The sequence below is a fragment of the Protopterus annectens genome, chromosome 1.part0, assembly GCF_019279795.1.
Source record: "Protopterus annectens isolate FY-2018-M chromosome 1.part0, PAN1.0, whole genome shotgun sequence".
Taxonomy (NCBI): domain Eukaryota; kingdom Metazoa; phylum Chordata; order Ceratodontiformes; family Protopteridae; genus Protopterus; species Protopterus annectens.
In genome coordinates, this window is record NC_056725.1 from 1,075,245,148 (window position 1) to 1,075,270,790 (window position 25,643).

Below are 25,643 nucleotides of genomic sequence, written 5' to 3' on the forward strand. Positions count from 1 at the left end.
CTTTTATATAAATATAAATTTGCCTATGTCACAAGTGATAATTCAATAAAGGTGCTAAAAAATATCCCTACAGTTTGTAAGACATTACTTTTGACCGTCTGCCCATATGTCTTGAAACAGCTAGCAATTATGATTCAAAGGTCTTTGTATTCTATAGTATCCTTAAAGTTAGAGTTACCCATGAAAATATTAATTCTAGGCTGCAATTTACCAAGAAAAAAAAAACATGACACTACAGTTGTTAGGATTTATTATTTTACCCTTTAGCAGTCATTCAACTGAATAAGTCTGATAAATAACTACTGAGCTGTTACATTCTTCAGGATTTGAGACTTGTGTAGCAGTCTTAATGTTATCTGCATAGTTTGTCATCCAGTAGGTATTGGATGCAGGAATTAATAGTAATACCAAATTAAACAACACAGGGCCAAAAATAAAGTCCTGGGTGACTCATGTGGTGACAGTAGTGCAATTAGAGTTGAAACCTTTGCTCTTCTCTTAGTCACTAAGAGGCAGGCATTATTTTCATCCTGGTGATGTCCTAGCATATCAAGAACATTTATTTTATTTTTAGGTTGAATATTAGAAGACTTATAGATGGAGTAGTTACTGGTAGGTGGGGGGTATACATGATATTTGGGCACCTTTCAACAAAGACATCCTTGGGTAGACTCATTGGAATATAAAAATTGGGGGAAATTAAGAATGCCTACCCCTCTTCATCTGTGTTTATTTTGTCTTGGGATGATACATAATTGGCATTACTTGGAAGGTGTAGGACATTCATTTGATTAGAATATAAGACAGTTGATGTCATTCTGAATAACATAGGGAAGCTTAAGACAGCTATAACTTGTAGATTTGATTGTGTTTTGCAGTATGATGGCAACAGCCAAGGATTATCAAGAATAGTGGGAAGGAATAACATCATGACTTGTGGGTATATTGGAGAGTACATTAAGGTGGTCATGGAGCAGATGGGAAGCAAAACTGGCAAAAAGGGATTAGTCATCATAGTATAAGAACTATTAAAGAAAAGAGGCTTGAATACAGGTTTTGTGATACAGTCTTCAGTAGCAGAACCAAAATAATAGCTTTAACAGCCATAGGAGATGCTGTCAATTATTTGATTTTTCTTTATAATAAAGGATTACTGTAGAATAAGGTTGAGATCTGTATGATGATAATGTGCTATTTTGGATTACCTGGATTCAGGGGATTTAAAAGATGTATAAATCTCACACTCACAGTTCAAGGGCAGGTGGCTAAGTTGGGAAGCCAGATGGGACAAAAAACATCTAACTTTCATGGCCTAGTGGTGGATTAACAGAACATCATGGTTCCTGGCTTTCCTGTACTATCTTTGTTGACCAGAGGTTCTTTTGATGGAGGTTCATCCAGTGCAACACCATCAGGAGGCAGTTGTCTAATCTTGTCTGGGATTTAACATGGTCTGAGGAATAACACAACAGATAATAGTATTACAGTGCATATTCCTTAACCTGAAAATTTGAAAATTTTTAAGTGTGGATGTATAGCTTTATTAGAAATTAACAAAAGGTAAGAGATGAATTATGATGGCTGGGGCATGACCAGCAAGACTCCTTCTTGAAATTGGAAACCAAGGATCCAAATTCTTGTTTAGGAGTAATTGTAATTAAGTAATAACGTAGTGACCAAGATCATGATCAAAAAAGTTCATAAAAGGTGAAAGATGGTACAATTGGTTATTCTACTCTTTTATACTAACATACACTGACAACAAATGCCACTGGAATTTTGAAGATGTTAACTGCATATACATGGTCATATATCAGTCCACCTAAGGCAGTTTAAAAAAAAAACAATCATGGACTGCTGCTCAGATACCTGAGTACAAAAAGTAGCATACTACTGCAGAGGAATGTTCTCCTTTTGACAGGCTATACCACCTTTGACTGTGAAGTCATCACAAAAAATAGAATTGCCACATTGCGGATTGACAAATGCTGTTCTGCCCAACAAATCCTACCAATAATAGTTCAGAATCGGTATTATAGCTGCTCTTATTTTCATACATAACTCTCAAATGTCCAGATTTTCACAGAATATCCAAATTTTTGCCTCATATTTTTGGTCTGTTCCTCAAAAAATGTGCGATTTTCTTGGAAATCAATGAGGATTGAAGTCACTAAATAATACAAAAATGACAGACATTTGAGTCTCAGATTTCATATCCTACAGCAAATGCATAATAATACAAAACCTGTTATTCTATCAACTTTCTAAGTTTATAGGAGCAATATTTAAAATCTGCCCTTTTTTGGAGCTTTTGTCCCGGAATTATTTCTGGTGTTGTCCAGATTTCTTGCACTTATAGGTTGAGAGGTATGTTTTCATACATCATTCATCCTCCAACAGTGATAACCTCTTTCTATATATTGCTGTTGTCTCATTGAAAAGAAAAGGAAAAAATAAATAGAAAAAAAATTACCATTGCAGTATATTTTAGATTTGTGCTCTTAGACTCATACAGTGATTCCAACAAGCTATATAATTCTCATTTAAAAATGATCATGTCACCACACCATGCTTTTACATGCATTGTATCTGTCCATTCCTACACCAAGAAGATAGCCGGCTACTGTGTACAGCTCTGACATTTGACTGTTAGGTAAGTCAAAGAAATGATGACCAGAGTAATTTATTTCAACCTGTTGCTAAGATAGAGTACATACACACTCCTCACAAATTAGTCATGGTGGTGTTTTATATGAATCATGCAACTGCAATTTGCTTTCTTACACAGTATGTACCCCTCAAACAGTGTAGGAACATTATTTGCACATTTCATATATGTGATTCTGAAGAATGAAAAAGACATAGGACAGAATTCCAAAAGACTTGCTCTCAGAGTAAATGAGTACTTATATGGAGAGTAGGCTGAGAGCAGGTGTTTTGGAATCTGGTCCCTGTGGTAAACTTGTTTATAGATAGGCCTTACACTGAAATAATTTACTTACACAGAGTAAGTCTTTCAGAATCATGGGAGACTTAAACTTAAGACAACTCTTTTGGAGTTTAGGCCATAGTCTCATCAGTAATGAATTTCATTTTGCTGTTTATAGATATGTACACTGTCCTTGTGCTTCTCAAATTATATAACTCCTTGTCCTTTCAGGCACGAGTAATAATGCCCTTCTAGCCAGCCAATATGCCAATAAAATCAGCCACATAATAAGTTGCCAAGTTGCTCTTAAAAACTATTTAAACAAATGCTTGCTTTAATATAATGTGGTAGTGTGGTAGTCTATCCAAGGCATTAGCTACTCTCTCAAAGAATCAAATTGTGCATCTCATATTCCAATGTAATCAACTATACAGGTTGCTTATATTTCTATACTACTCACTGGTAACCACAAGCATTCCCAGAGATGGAAGACTAAATACACTACACAGCTGAATAAGGGCTCATGTTAAATATAAGTTTGGATATTTTAATCTTTCATAATGAATTAAACTGCCATATCCAAATATACTCTTGCTATATTTCTGCTGTACTCCTTTCAGTATACTCACTCAACTCCCCCATCCATGGAATCATACCCCAGTTTGTGTCTAATGTAACTTAGAATGATTTCATCATTTGTGATTGCCAAGATTTTCTAAATATTTTTAGACAGCATGTAGTTTTATAACTATCATTAACCAACTGATTGATATGATCAGAAAAATTCAAAGCTGGATGTACCCATATATACATAGTTTCTTAAATAAATCCACAAATTCCATCACTGTGTGCTGTATTTATACTCACACTTTAAAGCAGATTGGACAGATGTCGTGTCATTAGTTTTGATGAAATGTTTAGCATTTTTATTCACCTGTGTCCAGTTGGCATATTTGATCCCTTACACATAGGCCCTACCTATAACATAAGCAGATAGTTTTCCCATTCAAAAGTAATCTGTATGTAGACTAAAGAGTACCTCACATACTTATGGGACACTCTAACTGTCTCATAGAATTTTACCTGGCCAGTTGTTGCATGATATCTGCCACCTTCTATTTTTGAGCCATATAGCTATCCATCTTATCAATATTAGGTTATTAATACTAGTTATTCTAAACTGTTTGGGATTTTCTCTGTGACCCAATGAAAGGTAAAAGGTGATTATACATAAATTATATCACAACACACTTTTTCATTTATAGCTGCTATTATATTATTATAAAACATCATGTTATAGGTCCTTATGGACTTATTTCCACATACACATGCTGATGCATGGTTTCAAGTCCCAGTCTTTCACTCTGATAATAATGTATCCAAATTAACCTTCTCTATTATTCCACAGCAAGAAAACAGACTTATGTGCATATGGGTTTGTACTGTTCCCCTACTTTTAAAGATGGGTTTAACAAATGCATGTCTTTAGTTTTGAGGAATATCTCCAAACTTAAATGACTTAGTGAATAGCAGATGTAATGGTACTGTAAATTCATATAAAAGTGCTCTAAGGTCATTGCTGCCATTTCAGTCTTCATTATCTGCTTTGCTGAAGCCCAGTTTACATTGCAGCTTTTCAATATAATCTGATTTAATTTGCAATTTCAATACATTAAATTACCTGGATTTTACTATCATAAGTTGCCACAATTTTGTGCAGAGATAGGCTGTTTTGCATTTGGTTTTCTTAATATATCTGCAGCCTATTGTGTTGGAGGGTTGATTTTATACTCTGCACACAACTTATCAATTTGTACATCTTTACTCCTACCACATCTTGTTTATCTATAAAATGGTTTCACACCATATTTTGCTTAATATTTTTATGTACATTTTCTTCAAATATTTCCTGAAACTAATTTATAAAGTTGCTCTTTTGTTTACATATCATCTGTTGCTAATCTGTACAGTAATTTGTCAGATTTAATCTAGCAACAGTTTAAACTTTATAATCTCATAAACGATGTGCATATCAAAGGTGGTAAAACATGATTTCCTTAACAATATCCCATATGTTATGTTCCCTGATAGCTTGCTTACAATCTGCAAAAAATGTTGTTCTTGTACTTATATTGTGGGCAATTTCCTTACTTATTTTGCTGAATCGGTATATTATTTCACTCTGTCTCTGATAAAGTAAAGTCCCCAGCAATTATCATTTTCCTTGCTATGTTACATTACAGAAATGTATGAATTCCTCTGGCACATCAGTGATTGACATCTATGGTCTATACACTAAAACAAGTGTAATTTATACTAGGATGTTTTTATTGTCAAAGTTACACAATCTGCAATATTTACGTCATTGGTTAAAGATGTAAGAATCACAGGTCATATACAAATGCGTAATCCGTATTACAAGTTCTACTTATTTTTGTTGTCATATCCAATATAGGAAAAATATTTATATGTTGACAAAACTGGTTTCTGACCATTTTTTTTTTTTAAATCGGGGCAGATTGTAATCCTTATTGCTGGGCTACAGCCCTCAAGAGTTAACATAAAATAAAGAAATGGTTAAGTTCCAGTGATCTCTATTTTGAAACTATTATTGATTTTCTGTTTTGTTCCATGTATATATAAAACAAAACTAAACAAAAATCAGCTTACTCCCATTGTTGAGTAGTTTTCAAAACAGCCAAGCATTAGGTTCCTACCATCGATTGCTGTAGAAGAGTCCTGAAATTTAATCCAAGATGCATAACACTGGGTTGCTGTATGAAGCAGTGAGAAGTCCTTCCTATTAACTCAGGCTGCCTCTTGTGACAGAGATAGCTTGAGACTGTTCATGTCTAAAAAAAAAAAAAAATGGCCAACAAATGCAAAGGTACAAGCATGGGAATATGTTTTTTAAAGGTTTTTTTTGTCTTAGGGACACTTCCTGCTGCTGCAAGCATCTAGGAAGGTAAGTTCTTAATTAAATACTGTGTGTGTGTGTGTGTGTGTGTGTGTGTGTGTGTGTGTGTGTGTGTGTGTGTGTGTGTCTGTGTGTATGCATGCATGATTCATTACTGCATCTCATATTCAGTTCTTAAACCTCAGTGACCTTTTATGACTGCTATGAATGGCAGACAGAATACTAATAATGGCTAGTCAAAACTCTCATTTTCTTTGTACTTATAACGGCGGATTAAAATAGTATTTAAGTGTTATGTAATATAGAAATGAATGCTATGCAAATGAAAAGATCTTCAAACATCTGCACTGATGGAGTTTTAAACAATCTAGACAACAGAACAAGCCTTGTTAATCCAGATTTCTAAATTTCTGGAATAACCCAATTTAGTACAATAATAATAATAATAACAGTGCCCCTCAGAATCCCTTGTCTAGGGGTCCAGGTCACCAAAAGTTGTCCTTGTTGATTGCAGTCTGACATGAGGTATATTTAGTTATTAAAGTGGCTCTTATGTATGGTGCACACTGATGTAGTCTGTAGATGCAGATGAATGATCACTTCTGCTGTTTGATCACAGGTAATGGTCATGAACCTGCTGTAATAGATCCCCATCATTCCCACCAATTCAGTTACTTCTGGCAGATCCCTCTTGTTTTGAGGTCAACAGCCATCACTGATGTCAATGTCTCACAAGCAAAATTATTTCTTTATGAATGCTGCAGATTTTCCATTAAACAATTTCCATGCATTAAGATACAGCATGAATATATCAAATGTTGCACTCTGTGAACTGTTAAATTTCTGATATGGCAAAAAAATTGTCTTGCATTAGTCAAATATTGTAATGTCACTGCTACAAACATTTTCTACCCTTGTATTCACAAGTGGATTCCATCCTGTTAAAATACATGTGTGCTCCAAATTTTGCTTGAATACTCTATACAATTCTCTTTTCGGTACGATTTGTGAATAAGTCCTAACTCCTGCACAAGCTATGTTATTTATGAGTGAAATAACTTTTCTTCTAACAGTCAGTAAGTCCTTAAAGATGAGATAATTTGATCCAGTATAAAAACAGCTCCATACATCTTCACATTTGTGCATCCTGATGCCCTATTCACCTTCCTTAATCTTACTCTGAGCAAGTATAATACTAATCAATGCTCATTATCCACATTGTAAATATTGTTAGTCTTCTGTGCATCAATTTAGATTTTAGTTTGCCATAATTATCTAGCAGTTGTTTTACCTTTATAACCACATGAACAGTGCACATCAAATGGCAAGAACCATATATTATACAACTATGGGTCTGTGAGAAGAAACCAGATAGGATCAGTTGCTTTAATAAGTGATTTTCTAATGACACATTTTTTAACCTATCTGAAAAATCTCCAAAATCTACTTCAGCAATGTCTGTTCTTTCAGTTGTTGCATAAGAACGTTTTATTAATCTCAACATTTTCACCACGTGTCATGTGCAAGTACACAATTGTTATCTAGCTGTCTTTATACTTCCACAGCTTCAGCCATGTTGTCACCCTTGATTTATCTCCTCTTTGTCATTACAGCAATGTTATGTAATATTCCCAAGGTCAACTACAAATTCTTCCTTTTACCCTACCTTCAAATAGGGTTCCTATTAAAAGACCGAAGATGCATTCTTTCAAATGCATCTTGGTCGAACTTAAAAGACTGTACCGGCAAAATATCGAAGCGGCTTTTAAGTGTATTCTTTCCCTGGGGAAGAATTTGCTTGGCTGGTTTGTTACTTTGCCATTTTCGGCACTGTAGTGTGGTCTCGGAGTTGGTATATTTAAGTAGGGGGGTGTATAATGTTTAAAGTGTTTTGTTTTTTATTTTTTTTTTTTTGTTGGAACAGTGATTTTTTCCCTTGGAGAAAAATCGCTGTTCTGACGCTTCAACATTGTAAGCTTTCGCTTACGTAGGGTCGGTTAATCACTGTTCGTTTTTTTTTAAGCATTCGGTGATCTAATATAGACCCTTCAAATAGTGGTATCATTTTCTGAGACAGAATATTTTATGCTAGAATAATGTTAGCACTTCCTGTAATCTGGATATTAGATATTAAAGGAGTATTCCTTTGTTAAGTATATTCTCTGTAGCATTATACATATTAGTCAATTTATTTTTTCCTACATATTTGAATTGTCTTTCTCCCATTCTGTCTTCTTTTTAATTTTGTTCAGCATGCTCTCAGTCCTCAGATTGTTGTTTACTCATATCCTAAATTGAAAAGTTATTTGTAGTATCAAGTGTCAAATCTTCACCTTATGTGACTTTTACTAGCAGTCAGAGCATGCTTTCCAAAATGTGTTCTGTTTGCACTTTGCCCAATATTATTTTCTCATCAGCCCAGTCATTAATATATGAAACTACATTTTCATGCTGTGCCAGTCACATCAACACAGCTATCTACAGAAAGTCCTGATTTACAATAAATAGTAGCAATTAAAATATCCATCTGTTGACATCATGTGTTACATTTACACATGCACAATATTTAGTATTTTGAATTAGTTGCTTACACTTCATCAAATTGTTAATGGCATGCTCATTTAAAAATCCAGTCGCAGTGACAATCAATTATAGTAAAGATTTCTAAAGAAAACAAAGATGTCTATATCAATAATCATGAAATTCACTGAAATGTAAACAATATTCAAGCCATTGTTTAATGAAATACACTGAATTAATGTTATTTAAAGGGCAGTACTTCATAAAGTAAGTATTCTGACCTACCTTGTCAGTCTTTAGTCATGCAAATCATTCTGAAACACTAGACATTTCTTTGCAATAGCTTGTGATTTTGATGTCTCAAAGTAGCAGCTCATTTCATAACTAGTTAAGTCCCATTATAGGGATAGAATTTGTCTGCCTATAAGGTACCCTTTCTTCCAATAAACATAAAATGCAAAATCCCCATTTATTAACCAGGTAGGCCTGCTGGACACACAGTCCTTTTTCAGGGGCGGCCTAATAATAATGTCTAGTTAACTGACTTGTACAAGATCAAACATTAGGCAAATAAGGACATGGAGAATCAAACCATGTACCATAAGACGAGCCTTAACCCTGTGTGCAAACTGGCATAGTTTATCTCATTGGCCTCCTTCCAGAAATTAAAAAAAAAAAAACGCACAAGAGAAAACCATCCCAGAAGATTAAAGTCCCTACAATTCATGGTAGTCTGTAGTCATATGACAGGTTAACACTGCAGTCAGTTGCTATGAGTAACCAATCGTAGATGCGTAGAATGCATAGTGTTAGGGAAAGGATATGCTTATTCATGTCTTGTGCTATATGTTTGCAAGGTAAAGATAAGACACCATGCTAATAAATGATATGACCTCTCACTTCTGGTTTATTTTTCTATTGATTTTAATAGGAAGCTGCAGGATAATTATTTGATTAGTACAATTACTCTCCAACACAAGTCTTTGTTTTACATATGTACCTAAGAATTATTTTTGAATTGCTTTCATAACAATTTTAAAATAAAACAGGAAACTTAGATTACTCAACAAGGGCAAAAGTGGTAGAACTATGCAGTGCTGAGTTATCTCATCGCACTCAGATGAAGTGTTAAGCAAAAGCACTGTAATAATATTCGATAGTTTACTTACAAATCCAGTTCATACCTATCCACATTGCTGTAAGCTGACTGTGAAGGAAGTGAGTCAGAAGCCAGTGAAATGTTTTTATTTAATTGGTTTAGTAGGATAAAATACTGGTCACAGTAAGTCATCTGCAGGCACAGTCTGGGTATACATCAAAGTAGGTTTTAGACTGAAGGGCTAGAGTATGAGAAATCTCTGTCAGCAAAGACAGGTGAGTAAGGAGGAATGACCACTGCATCAGAGTGGATTCAGAAGATCTGAGACACCTAGAGTGTTGGTTGATAGAAATGAGTCAACACAGAGAACCTTATAATGGAATATCCAAATTAGAAGAGTAAGTCCTTGAGCAATAGGAAGCTGGTGGCTTGACTGTGTGACAAAGAGGAAGATTCCTGCCTGCCCCAACAATGAAGTAGCAAATCTGATATTGCATTGTTTGGAGGTTTTTTTTTTTTTTGCTGAGGTAGAGCCAACAGTGAGAAGGAAGTACTCAAGAAGGGGAAAAGTACTCATTTGTCAATAGCAAGCATGCTCTACTTCACTAGTGGGCTAGTTACACTGTTTTATTTATAGGAAACTGATGTAATTTTAAGAATATAAGCATGGGGAAATGAACAATGTGAAAGGCTAGAGCCCAAAAATATTTTGTGGCCTGTATGGTATTTAGTGGACCACCATCAGGATCAGTAAGCTTCTGCTTATAATGGCATTTAAAAGCAATGTTTTGAATTTGATTTCTTTTTAATTAGTTATTGATAGGACTTGCCTCATTCATTCAAATGATGTACTTTCTGTAATATACAATATGTACTAATGTCTTCTATATACTTAAAATGTGCTTACCTGAGGCCAATGTCAGCAGCTAAGAAAGAAATGTGTAAACATTTATTTGCAGTTACTGTCTGAAGATGTTCCACAAAATGAATTTATGTTGTTTATTTATTTTTGGTATATTCAGGTCTAATGTTAACACATACAGTACTGATTTATGATTTTTGATGCTGCTTAATGAGTTTTACCTTCAGTTGATACAGAATATTCCTAATATGAACTGTAGTTATATGAGAGCTTTTCTTTTGCAATCTGTGCTGAAAGATGAGCTCTGCTTCTTTGGAATTTCCAGTTAACAAATGCAAGTATTTTAGAAATCCAAATGTATTTCTATACATTTTTATATATTGAAGACAGTCCTGGAGGAATGATTCTTTAAGTGCTGGTTGTACTTTTGGAAGGAATGCATACATCATACAGGATTAAATAACTTTAGTGGGAAGGATTCCCTCAAGCCTAAGTAGTATTCAGAACTCATACACCTTGAGGTAGGGGGAGTAATACACTGGCTTCCTATATGAGTTGATAGTATCCATTTCTGAATTAGCTGTCATATGATATGCAGGGGTAAAATCAATGGTTAAAAGAAAGGGAGGAGGAACTAATGAAGAATGTCTCAGACTAAGTCAATTACATTTTAAGCAAGGACTTTAGGGAGGGTTGTCTGAAGGTCTACTGATGTAGTCTAGAGAAATAAGGGGAAAGACCTGTTGATTAGGGACTGTGAAGTGAAGCAAAGATGTATGCATGAGATAGAATGGGAGTGGGTCATTCATGGGGAGTGAGAAGGAGAGGATGGTTTCTAAATGGCAGTATGAATCCATCAGGATGTGGGTACCAGCAAAGACTTGTAAGTGTAAGAAGAAGACACAGGAAACACGGTTTGTTATTGTTCTGCTAAATCAGAACCAAAAACTGTAGTTTCCTGCACCAAAGTCTCTCCACCAATAAAGCATGAAGCAAATCCAAAAAACAGTAGTAGGAGACACCAAGGCGAATAAAAAAGGTAGAAATTTTTATTTAAAATAAATAAAAGTGCACATTGAGCACTTTCAGGCAAACATGCCCTTCTTCAGATAATAATCAACAGTTAAAAAACAACATTTAAATAGTAAGACAGCCAAAGAAAACCTAGTAAATTACCCTCCTTTTTCTTAGCAAAGGTTTTAAAGGAACAGCTGTATTCAAACCAGGGCTCCTATCAGCCCCTAGTTTAATTACCAATTTTGTTTCATTGCACTCAGTTTCATTATATTCCTCACCCCCTCTAACGTTTTTGTGAATCATTTGCATTCTCCATGTCCATGACGGACATGCTGTGTCGAGAACCCAGAGATACTTCTTGCAAGACTTGGAAAACAGGGTGCTTGGGAACTTTCCCATGCTGTCATTGCAAGGCCTGTGATTACATCAACAAGGACAACTTTTTTATATACCCTAGAACAGGTCAGACATATTTCTTGAAGGAGTATGCTGCCTGTAGGAGTAAGAATGTTGTATATATATAGCTATATGCCAATTGTGTGATTCATTTTATGTTGGCAAGACCAATTGTATGCTTAAGAACAGAATATTTGGTCATTTATTTGATATTAGACATCATGATGCATGCAATGCATTAGCACAACATATAGGGGAACATGAAGGTCATCATTTTACGTTTATGGTTTTGCAAGTGATTCACAAACACATTAGAGGGGGTGATTTATCTAATGAAACTGAGTGTAATGAAACAAAATGGATAATTAAACTAGGGGCTGATAGGAGCCCTGGTTTGAATACAGCTGTTCCTTTAAAACCTTTGCTCAGAAAAAGGAGGGTAATTTACTAGGTTTTCATTGGCTGTCTTACTATTTAAATGTTGTTTTTTAACTGTTGAGTATTATCTGAGGAAGGGCATGTTTGGCTGAAAGCACTCATTGTGCACTTTTATTTATTTTAAATAAACGTTTCTACATTTTTTTACTCACCTTGGTGTCTCCTACTACTGTTTTTTGGATTTATTGTTCTGCTAACAAACTAAAAGGGAGACCAGATGGTTTAAGGGAAAGATTTTGACAATTTTAGGGAATTGGGTTTGATGGCAAATACATACACTAGGCTATTCTCACAATGGTGCAAAACACAGATGCTCGTGTTAAAGGTAGATATCTTGTACAGACTGTAATGAAAGGAAGCAAGAAGGGATTAGAATATAGTGTAAGAGGACATGATATTTATAGAATAATGATGGCGAATGTGGGAGGAGGGTGAATTAAGAGGAAGACAGGCAGAAAATGTGTTGTGAATTTATTGCAAGAAGTTAAACATAAAAAAAGATTGTCAAAATTGGGAAGTGAGTGTGAGTAATTAGTGGACTAATTGAAATAACTTGTGGGCAAATAGTGGTACTTGTTATGACTAGAAGGAGATTAGAAGTTGTTAAAGTTATGAGGGTGAGCAAGTATGAAATCTGCCACCTTGGAGATATGGAGAATTAATATTGATTACAGATGCAATGAAGATGATACATAACTTTTTGAAAACATATAATTAAATATTGGGTATTAAGAGAGATACTGCAGATGGGTAATTAGTGTGGGATAAATTTAGTATCACTATATCTTTTGTTATACTGAAAGTTCAAAAGGAAGAAATGCCACTGTACAGCAATGTGAGATTTATTAAAGACAGAAGATATTGGAAGATCATGGAGGAATAACCTAATATCTAAAATTTGCATTTGGCCAGTGTAGCCAGTTTTCTTTTATGAGGGACTTGGAAAAGTAAGGGAGAATAAAAGATATGTTTTTGGGTGAATGAGAACATTGTGACATCAATTAGCATATGCAGCAGTGGGGAATCGTTCATTTGAATCATGAGCATATGCTATAAGATACAGGTAATGTTTAGACTGGCAAGCAAGAGAGGAGTTAAAAATTTCAAAAGGGTTTGTGTTTGGGAAGATGACTAGACATAACCTGAATCAACAAGAAATGCGGACAGTGTTCTGTAAACCTGAAACAAAGTCCATCAAATTTAGAGGGCTGTTTGTAGGACCCCACTACCTCCTTAAGATGGAAGTTATCATAAAGTATGTTAAAGACAGAAGCTAATTTGCAGAGAAATGGCCAAAGTATAAGGAAGCTGATGGACATGTGAGGGAAATAGATGGAATTTTCATGCCACTTAAACAAAAAAAAATTCTGAAATGGCTGCCTAATATAATGTGACAAAACCAGCAATCTTCTGATGTGATGTTTACAGAAATAGTCCTCAGAGTTGCAGCAGGAGTTGGAAAGGAAGACGGACTCTTTCATTGGAAACTGAAGGAAAAGAAAAACGGCATCCAAATATTTGAACTGTAATATGAGAAGTGGAAATATGTGCTTTGTAAGGAAGTGCCTCAGTGGAAGTCATGATTGCACTAGTTTCTAAAATTATTTAAAAGTAGAAGGATTTAGGGCTATAACAGGAAGTCAGAGATAGAGAAAAAAGGGTATCTAAGTGTCTCAGCAGTAGAACACATGAAGAAAGCAATACGGTTTCAGATAAGAATATATCATAGAAGAAGATAAAGTTTTGAATTAAGATCATTGAAGGCAAGAGCAAAAATCTGAATGAGAATGGGTTTCAAAGTTATTTTATAAGTCTATTGGTGGGTATGAGTTGTTGTGGCTCCCTTTGAAAGAGATTTTCATTGAGACATAACAAGAGCATAATCTTTTACAGTTCTTTCCCCAAGGGCAAAGTAATAGCACTGTCAAAGTGCAAGCAAAAACAAATGTGGCATGAGCAAAATTACAAGGAGAACTATGCACAGTTCTAAACTTAAATAAATTAATCAGAGCCCAGATAATAAACATGATGTCCTCTATCTGTAAAAGAAAAAATAAATTCTGCAGTCAGTGCTGTTGCACTATGCAAACATACACTGAGTACACATTGATGTGTGGTCAGGATTATTTTCCTGTAATGCATAGAAAGATAGGTGGCCTGCAGGATTCATTTGTGAAAACCTCTGGGTAAAAGCCATAGAAGTAAAATGTGAATAGTGTTACTCATATGGGATGGTATATGACTGTTAGAAATTCCAGCCTAGAAAAATCTAATTTGGAGCACATTAATGTGGTTATACTGAGTTCCAGGAGTCTTGATAAAAAAAGCCAGAACTTGAGTTGTTTGTGTAGTTTGAATGCATTCATATATGCATAGTTACTCACACACAGTTTCCAAGCGATGAAAGCATTCCTTCAATTCCTGGTTTTGGAGCCTATCCTGTCTTCATTCCTTTGGTTACTGTGGGACTGTATCAGTGTCTGTCAATTTCATCATCACCTCACAACTGATTCCTTGGGTTACCACATTTGAAGTCGATACTCAAGTCACCCTGTACAACAGTAATTGTCACTTCAAAACTCTCTTTCTCTGTCTAACCACAAAATTTATCTCAATTCCTTAGGCGAAACTCTTATTACATCCAACATATTTCCATCTGGGGACTTATACAATCCATCAATTAACTGGCTGAACTATACTGCAGATGATTGGCATGGCCAACCCTTCCTTGACATTATAAATGCTAATTTCCATGTGCAAATAGATAACCATCATACTAGGACCCAAACACCCTTGATCTTGTCCTCACAAATGTGGGCACTTCCTGCACATCTCCATATGCATCCTCTTCCCTCATTAATTCAGACCATTAATCAGTGACTCTTTCCTTTAAAGTTAATGGTACTTCCTCTGCAAATACCTTTGTTTAGTGAATTCTCAAAAGTAAACCTTCCTTAAGATCATAATTAAGCAAACTTGTAATGAGCTTAGGGGGTGCCATTAAAAAGCTCAAAGCTGCGTATGACCTCAAAGTAAGAAGTGATATTAATACTTGTTATGAATTTAAGAACTAAACCAACCAAGCAATATTCAGTGTTAGTTCACAATAGCACTGCTCACTCTCATCCAAAGGGAATATCCTCACTGACAAGTTAAGAGCAATTTTACTCTACAATAAATTATAACTATTCCACAAACTCCACAGTTCTAGCCCCCTTATAGTTAGTATATAGCAAGTCAACTCAGCCCTTGTAAAAGCCTTCCTAAAAGCTAAAAGCACCTTATCCTTAGACCATGATAACATATTATTTGTCTGATTATCTGTACCAAGTACAGCCTCCTTAACCTCTTTATGCTAAACCTCTCCACTGGTTAAATTCGAAATGCCTGGAAAACAGCCATTGCAATGTCATTATACAAAGGTGGCCCAAACACGGATCCAGATATAGACCGGTTACAATATCCTTATATATAAAGGTATGGCAATTATCTCAGATCTCATTAATTTGAACATTGAAAATTACTTATCCTTTAAATTTCATCAAGTCAGTTTTGTCTTTAACTTCACAAATTTCTTTGGAGAAGTCAGGAAAGCAGTGGATAGGAATTATGCAGTATATACAGCATCAGTGACATGGCCAAGGTCTTTGACACTGTTCCACGTACAGGCATCACTGTTCCATGTGCAGACATTACTGACAGACCTGGGAAACTGAAAATAAATCCTTATATTGTGTTGTGGATTGCGTTTTTCAGACAGGAAACATGATTAAAGTGACAGGTGCTATTTCTGAAAGCAAAAAAAAAAAATTAACTGTGATGTATTACATGCTTCAGTGTTGGACTACATCTGTTTCACAGAAAAGTAAACCAGGACTCATGCAATATGATAGTCTAAGTTTGTTGATGACTGTAAATTAGTTGTGATTATATTCTCATTTGATTCACAATTCCTTCAGCATGAGTAAGACTATGTTAATATCTGGTGTGAGGGCAGTGGTAAAAATGTTTCCAGATTATACCATTCAGACAACATGACTTGCATGTCAGATAATGTCATAAGGTACTCTTGTTCAGAATTCCTTATCTTTTGACCATAATCTCTCTGCAGTCATTCAGAAAGTATCCCATCGGGCTCATTTCATTTTGAAAGTCTTACCTCACCTTTAATCATCTTTCAGCAAACCCATTATTTATTACAATTTCCCTTCACCAGCATTTGCCTGAAAGTATCACTCAATGTGATTCCTAATTAAAATGATCAATGGCCAAATGACCATCAGTTTTCTGTGCAGTCTGACAGCACTGTCTGTATTCATTCTCTTACAGACACCTTAATGATGATTTGTATCCAGCCTTTCAGGCCATGAGATATCTGACCTTGCTTGACCTTCTATTCCTTTGTAGAAAATTGGTTCCTCAAATGGCCAGTTAAAGGAACTAACCCTTCATCAGTGCATGAATACCAAATGTTAGCGTGATAAAGTCATATTCGAATGAGCTCCCCACCTATGGGGCAAACCTCCACTGGATGTAAAGCATACTATGATCTTTGTCATCTTCAAAGTAAACCTAGATAAATGGATGAGAAGCTGCATGCCCCCCATCTGTCTTGCATTATTCTCTTTGAGGATGGCGGGAACCCATATCATTATGTTTTATTGGCAAGGCTTTTAAAGGTCTCTAGACTGTTTTCCTAATACTTAGTGATAAACCTATGAACATACAGTCTTTCACTAATCCTGCTTATCTTGCTCTCAGTGCTATTATGATCATCTGTTCTAGATATCACAATGAAGAAAGTGAGCTGTGAGTCTTGGTTTCTATTCCTATAAAAATTGATATTCTGAAATATTTTCTAGAAAAATACAGCACTGATTATCTGTAAATTGCTATGATATACCACTATTTATAAACTACAAGAAAAAATAATATTAACTATACTTATTCACTGATTTCATATAGCAGCACTATGACTATAGAGCCTAAATGTTGATTTTCTATACTTATGAGGGGAAAATCCATTTTTGGTACTTTCTGTTATGTCATCTTGGCTATTATTACATATGACAGTGTAGATATTTTATACTAGATTGTATTACACACATCAGTGTCCCTAATGCACAGCTATGATTACCTTATTGTCTAATGCATAATATGTGTGTTTAATACATTTTGTAGGATTAAGTAGCAATTAACAACTGGCAGCATGATAACCTCTATCGCCACCCATAATCCTTCTGCAGATAGTCTCCTTTCAGTCTGTAAACAGACTATATGGACCATGCATTCCAAACATGTTTGCTTCCTTTACACGTGAAAACAAGTCTTCAGATGAGCAATAAGCATAAACTTAAAAACAGAGAAAACATAGTAAACGTGACTTTTCCTTATATTGCTTCCATGAAGTAAGCATGCCACCAACTTCTGATCATATCTACCATTTCTATTACAGTTGCTTCTTGTCAAGGAGTTACAGAACTGCCACTTACATTGCAATTCACTTATTTAGACTCCAGGATGGTAGAGCTATGGCAAGAACAGAAACATGTACAAAGGTATGATAGTATAATGCTCTCAGAGTTTAAAAATGTTTGTGTGTGTGTGTGTGTGTGTGTGTGTGTGTGTGTGTGTGTGTGTGTGTGTGTGTGTGTGTGTGTGTGTGTGTGTGTGCATGCGTGCATGTGATTAAACTGTCTTATGTTTTTTCCAGGATGATAAATCTTTGTCCCCACCCAAAATATGTCATCACGAATTGTAATCTCACACAAACACATTAGCTTCATCTCCTACATTATTTTATTACATTCCTTCAATAATATAGGAAAACCTTTACAAGTCCCAAAGCTAATTTCATGACTATCCCCTTGGACATGCAACTACTACGAAAACAATACCACCTAAGACAGTTATGCATTCTATGTCATGCTCTAGTTTTCTTGGTTTTGCCATTGACATTTTCCTACTAAGAAGGAATGGTAGATGTTCCCCACTGGCATGAGTAATTTTCCACCATTTAACATAACTCAGATGTTACCTAATTAAAAAAAAACATTCCTTGTAATTGTGGAACTACCCCAGTCAACAAAACGTAAGCACAGTAAATAAGCAAAGAAAGAAAACTATATTTTGACTAAAACTTCTGAGATGTACAAGAGAACAAGTTATCAATGATGTGTTATTATAACTACTATGACATTTTTATAGTGTTTTCCTCACTCTGTTACATGTAAATAACTGTCTCAAACCAAATACTATATTTGTTGCAAATCCTGTAAGTATCAGTCAGATCCACAGAACCACTGTTGTTTCAGTAAATACTATTTCCTAATGCTTTTCTAATCTGTTATACTTAAATGTTTATATATGTTTGTTAGTGACATTAAGTTTGCTTTAGGTGATAAGCTCTCTGCTAAGTATTGTTTGAAAGCTGAGGAGTATTACAAATATCCCTGACAAAGTACAGTTGTGTACACTTACCATAAATGTAGATGTTCGAGTGTATTCACTGTTGCAGTCATTACATTTGGGTAATCTGCTTGCAGGTTGCCCTCAGTCGGCCTGATTAACAAAGTCTTGGGACCTGCGTTGGTTGCTGTCCCTTCTTCCATGATGTCAGGTCGTCAGGTGCATAAAACATGCAGCTGACGCCATTACATCAGTTTTTCTTGCCCCAGATGTCAGGTGCCCCCCAAATAGGGAGCAATTAATCATAAAAACACAAAGGTATACCTCCAACAAAAAAGCAAATACACCAAAAAGGCTTTTAAGCATAGTAAAGGAAAGTAGAGGTGTAGCCAAAAGAAGTTAGGGGGCAGGAGGAAGGGTAACCAGGACTGCAACAGTGAATACACTCAAACATCTAAATTTATGGTAAGTGTACACAACTGTACTATGTTCTTAGTGTATCACTGTTGCAGTCATTACATTTGAGTAGATTCCCAAAACTATGGTTGGGAGGAGGAATTTAGATAGCATTAGGACCAGCTATAAGGCCCTGCAAGACTGCAGTGGCAAAGCCAGCTTTGGATTTAGATACAATTGACAAATGATAATGCTTGGTGAAAGTATGTACATAACTCCAGCTAGCAGCTTCTAGGCTGTCCCTGGTAGGAACGCCTCTGAGAAAGGCTGTAGAAGTAGATGCAGCCCTGGTGGAGTGAGATCTGATCCCCTGGGGGATAGGTTTTCCATGGTGATTATAGCAGAAATGAATGCAATGGCTTATCCATTTAGAAATGGTTTGTTTTGAAATAGCCTTCCCCTCTGCCCCCGCAGCAAATGCTACCAGCAGTTCAGATTTTATTTGAGGTTTAGTCCTGTCCAAGTAGAATCTAAGTTGTCTGTGCACATCCAAGGTATGCAGAATCTGTTCCCCTTTGTTCTGTGGATTTGTAAAGAAAATTGGCAAATGAATGGACTGATTAAGAGCCACACAAGATACCACCTTGGGCATGAAGGATGGATTGGTTCTGAGTGACACCCTGTCCGCATGAAAGATGATGAAAGGCTCCACTGCCATAAGGGCCTGTAATTCAGATACCCTTCTAGCTGAAGTGATTGCTAAAAGGAAAGCAGTTTTCCAATAAATAAATTTTACGTCTGCAGTAGCAGCTGGCTCGAAAGGAGGTAGAGTGAGTTTCTCCAATACAAAGTTAAGGTCCCAGGCTGGGGTTGGAGCTCTCCTGGGTGGTCTCAAATGTTTGGCCCCTCTGAGGTACTGCTTGAGCAGTGGATGAGAGAAGAAGGGAGGTTCTGTGTTATAATGAGTGGAAATGGCTGAGGCGTGGATTTTAATGGAGGAAAAAGACAGGCCCTTGTGAAGCATCTCAGTTAAGTATTGTAAAATCTGAGGTAAATTGGGTGCTGCTGTGCTCATCCCTTGAGAATGGTTCCAGGCACAGAATCTTTTACATTTTTCACCATAAGATTTTCTAGTACTAGGCCTCCTTGTCTCTAAGATATCATCCATCACAGGTTTGCTGAGGGGTGGTAAGGGAGAGTTCAAGTAATTAGCCAGGCTGGAAGGTTCAGTGTTGGAAGTTGAGGGTGCAGAATCTGGTTCTCCTGCTGAGACAGTAGGGAAGGAGTCTGAGGCAGGTGCCAGGGAGATAACTGTGACACATTGTGCAGGAGGGGGTACCAGTGTTGGCGTGGCCAGTCTGGAGCAATCAAAATCATCCTTGGTTTGTCCTATTTGACTTTTAGTAGTACTTTGGAGAGCAGAGGCAGTGGGGGAAGGCATAGACTGATAAGTTTTTCCAGCTGAAGGACAGAGCATCCACTTTCCAGGCTTGTTTGTGGGGAGTCCTTGTGCAAAATTTGTCCAATTGGCAGTTCTGGGGGGAGGCAAACAGGTCTATATCTGGACTCCCCCATTCACTTGTCAACATGTTGAAAATCCTTGGTTCCGGTTTCCACTCATGTGGGTCTGTGAGGCTTCTGCTTAGTCCATCTGCCAGTGTATTTAATTTTCCTGGCAGGAATTGAGCTTGTAGGTGCACTTGGTAGTTCAAAGCTGTGTTCCACAATGCCATGGCTAGTCTGCAGAGGGGGTAAGAATGTGTACCCCCTTGCTTGTTTATGTACCACATAACTGTGGTGTTGTCCATCTTTACCATTAGTTGTCCTGGAATAATGCAGTCCTTGAAGGCTGTCAGAGCATTCTGTACAGCTAACATTTCTTTTTGATTGATATGCAGGTGCATTTGACTTGGTTTCCATTTGCCCTGAATGCACTTCCCTGCCAGGTGATCCCCTCATGCATAGTCTGATGCATCTGTTGTCAGGGTTTGGGTGGCAGGTGGTGGTGTGAAAGGTAGTCCCTTGTTTTGGTGGCAGGACTCTGCCCACCAAAGGAACTCTAGGCATAGGCAAGGTATGATAGAAATCATTGTTTCTAGGCTGTGAGAATGTTGACTCCATAGGCTTTTTAGATACCACTGTAGTTTCCTCATATGCAGTCTTGCATATGGAATTAGAAGAATGCAGGATGCCATGAACCCCAAGGCTTGCAGTATTTGTCTTGCAGATAGCAGGGTTTTTGTGGCCACTTGTTTCAAGTAGATTGTCAGATGAATTCGCTTTTCTGGCATGAGGTAAGCCATTTGGGAAGTTGTATTCAAGCTTGCTCCCTGGCAGGGTACCAGTTGTGATTTCTTTTCATTTATGGTGTACCCCAGACAAGTTAGAACCCTTTTTACAAATGCCAGATGATTCAAAAGTATGTCCTGGCTTTCTGCCTGAATTAGACAATTGTCCAGGTATGGGTATATTTGAATACTTCTTTGCCTGCAAAATGCAATAACTGGAGCTAGGCACTTTGTGAATACCCTGGGAGCAGTAGATAAGCCAAAGGGCAGTGCAGAGAGAGCCTGCTTTGAAGCGTAGGTATCATCTGCAAAATTCCCTGATTGGGATGTGCAGTTATGCTTCTTTTAAATCTAGTGTTGCCAGCCAGGCGTCTTTGCCTAGCACAGGTAGTAATTGGTGAAGAGTCAGCATCTTGAATTTTGGAATCTCCAGAAAGGTGTTTAGAATAGACAGGTCCAGGGTTGGACACCATGATTTGTCTTTTCTGGGTACCAGGAAAAGTCTGGAGTAGATTTCATCTTCTGGTACCAGTTGAATAGCCCCTATGCTTAAGAGTGAAAGTACTTGTTTTTGAGCCTCTGCCCACTGATTTGGGGGTAGGTCCAGCCACCCACTTGGTGTTGGCAACGTGTGGAAGTGAAATCTGTAAGCACGGGACACTATATTTAAAACCCATTTGTCCTTGGTAATGAGTTCCCAGTTCTTTGCATGAAGAGCAATCTTTCCCCCCAATGGGGCAGTCAGACGATAAGTGCTTGGAAATTTTAAAAGGAAGTCATTGAGACAGTTTACCATAGGGGGTGTTTTGTTATTCCCAGACTTGGAAGTGGAGACCCCCCCACTGCTTAGTTCTGTGAATTCCCTGGGACTGAAACTTGGGGTTTTTGCTGTGTGCTCTACAGTTGACCTACTACATTTTGCACTGTTATAAAGCTTTTTTATTGTTTCACTGCATTTATGTACTGTTGTATACTGTTTTAATTGTATTTTTCATTGCTAATTGCATGTTTACTGAATTACTTAACTGTAAACTGCTTTTTCATACTGAGAGTAGTATTTTCTGTTTGTGAGTGCTCTATCCGAGCTTTTCTGTGCATTTTTGATTTTTTAGGTTTCTGTGTTCTACAGCTAGGAACTGTAATAGTGTGCATTACTATAATTGTCTGTTTACAGTTAAAAACATTCTCTAGAGTCTGCTCCTTGATATGTTTAAAACTTTCATTTAGTGGGTACAGCTAGGAACTGTAATTTTTCCCACTCACCCTCCCTAGTGTTGTGCGTTCTTATACTTGGTGGCGTTGCAGTTGCCCACCCATACTATATATTTGATCTGTGACACTCCTCCCAGTCTAGTGTCATTAGTTCATTCAATCTAATAGAGAACATTTGTGAAGGCCAACCCACTCAGATTCTTAACGTTGAATTAACTTCTGTTCCAGCTTTCTCCATTTCCACTTTTACTGGAAAAAAAAAATTCTAAGCTTGCCTCCCCCCTTTCCTGTGGCAGGTCTTGTCCAGATATGGATTTGCTGTGTCCAGGACTGTTTGTGAGCTCTAAGCCCCCCCCCCCCACTCTTAACTAGGGTTAAATTATTCATGGCACCATAAAGTCTGTTTTTCAAAATTTCCCTTACAACTAGCCAGCTTTTTAGTTTTAGCACTCAAATCTGTTTCTTTGAGCTCAGCACTTGTTCAGAACTCATTGTAAGCACTAAATAAGTTACAAATTACTACAGCACTCAACTTTCCTCACTTGTCTAGAGGAAAACAGTTTTTAGTACTTAATAAATAAGCACCTATTCAGGCATGTCTAAAGGTCAGCTCCCGGTGTTTTCTCCTGTCTACCTGATGAATCTGGGCATCTTGGGACAATGCAGCAATTGCCTCATTTACACAGACAACCCTCTCCTCCTACCACCCAACAATACGACCTGTGAGAGAAGCACTTATATAGCTAAACTGGAAGCAAAGCTCTCTTCACCAAAGACTGGCCAAGACAGTCGAGAGGAGAAGCTAAAAACTTGCACCACACCACAATCATCACATAGTCCCTCAAAACCTACACCACCAAAACACACACACAGAAGCAGAAAAAACACACCTACATTCATGGAGGCTCTCAGTACAAATCTGCCCAAACAACAGAGGCCTCCAAAGCAGAAATGCAAGCAACCTCCACCCCACAACACAACCCAAATGACACATAGCCCACATACCCAGTGTGCCACTCAACTACAGCCCATAAGGCATAACGTACCCAACACTCTAGTCATAGGTGACTCTATAGTCAGGCACACTGATGTTCCACTCACCAGGCTAAACAAGGAAAACGTTACTGTCAAATGCCTGTCAGGTGCCAGGATACGCCACATAATTCCCGCACTCAGGTCACTCCACAACACGTACAAATATGACTCTGTCATTGTCCATCTTGGTGTGAATGACCTGAGACGTACCTTCCTGGAATACATGAAAAGAGACATAGAGGAGCTCTCCGATCTTGTAGCCCAGGCAGGCATGACCCTAGCCCTGAGTAGCATCCTGCCATCACCCAGAATGATACCACAGTACAAGGAAAAAAATGATTGACTTTAACAATTGGCTAAGCTTCTGGTGTCATTCTAAGGGAATCCAGTATCTGTCTGCCTGGGATGAAATGATTGACAGACCACGCTGCTTTTCCAGAGATGGCCTGCACCTGTCGCCCTTGGGATTCCGGATACTGGCAAAGGCTCTTACCACCCCTATAGTGCCTTTTTTAGGCAAGGTTCAAATGACAAATTCACCACCGTAACAGGTACAAGCAAGCAAAAATCTGAGGGTAATGCTACTCAATGCTAGAAGTCTAAACCTCAAAATGCACTCACTCGAGGCACTCCTTAAAATGGAGAACATTGACATCTGTGCAGTAACAGAGATCTGGTTCAAAGCTCCTGAGAGCACCCCTGCATTACCAGGCTATAATTCATACCACACCTTTTGGCCACCAAACCCGGACGGAAACACTAAAGGTGGGGGCATGTCCATATTCATTAAGGATATCCACACATCCAAGCTAGTTGCTCAGCATAATGCATCCAAGATTATCCAAGTTCAACTAACTCTGGGCAAAACCGCAATCCAGATTGTAGCTTGCTACAGACCCCCCCACCATGCCCCAGGATTCCCACTCCTCTTTTCTTGATACACTGGAAAATATTAAGGTGCAACTCAACACTATAATAATGGGTGATTTCAACTACCCTACCATTAACTGGAAAAACTACTCATGTACCAACTCTTTTGCACAACGTTTTCTGGAAATCATCAATTCCAGCGCCTTGGATCAACTTATCCACACCCCCACCAGGGGCAGCAATATCCTAAACCTGGTCATCACCAACATGGGTGACCGGTGTTTCACACCAGAGGTCAGCTCCTCGTTGGTCAGATACGACCACAAGCTAATCACCCTAGACATCCACATCCTGCTCCCACATCCCCAATTAGGAAAACAACCGTAAAAAATTTCTCCAAAGCCAACTTCCCGATTCTTAAGACAGAAGTGGCAAACCTCACGACACCCATGCAGATAGACAATAGAGGTATGACTGCTGAATCCTACACAAAAGAACTTTATAAGCACTTACATGAGTGCATGGATTGTGCTATCCCTAACAGAACCAAGATGCTATCCTCCAAAAAAAGGAAGCTAATCTGGTGGTCTTCTGCCATAAACTAACTCTACAACAGAATAAATAAACTGTTGCAAAAAAGAGTAAAATCCCACGATTGGAAGAACTCCCTGGTCAGTCTCAGTAAGATGCTGAGATCCCTCATAAAATCCTCCAAAGCTAGTTATGAAAACATAATTGCCACTGATTCTAAAGACAACCACAAAGCATTCTATAGCTATGTCAAGAATCTCAATGGCAACACTCAGATCTGCTCTGAGTTACAGCACAATGACACTAAATATACAGAACCAACTGATATTGCCAACATCCTGGCAGATAGGTTCAGTGCTAACTTTACCCCACTCTCACCCCCTAAAGGGCACATCTTTATACCAGAAGAATGCAAAGTTCCTGTAATCATGGCTGCACATGTAAAAACCTCACTCTCCAAAGCCAAGAACACAGCATCCTTCTGACCTGACAACATCCCAGGCTGCCTTCTACATGAACTACAGAATGAACTGGCACCCCATTTAAGTACCATGTTCAATCATAGAATCACCTCAGGCTTTGTGCCCATTGAATGGTGCACCATGACAGTTATCCCACTCCACAAAGGGGGGGGCCACAACAGATCCCGGCAACTATGCCCCATTAGCCTGATGAGCCTGGTCTGCAAGGCCATGGAATGTATCATCAGGGAACTCAAACAAAGA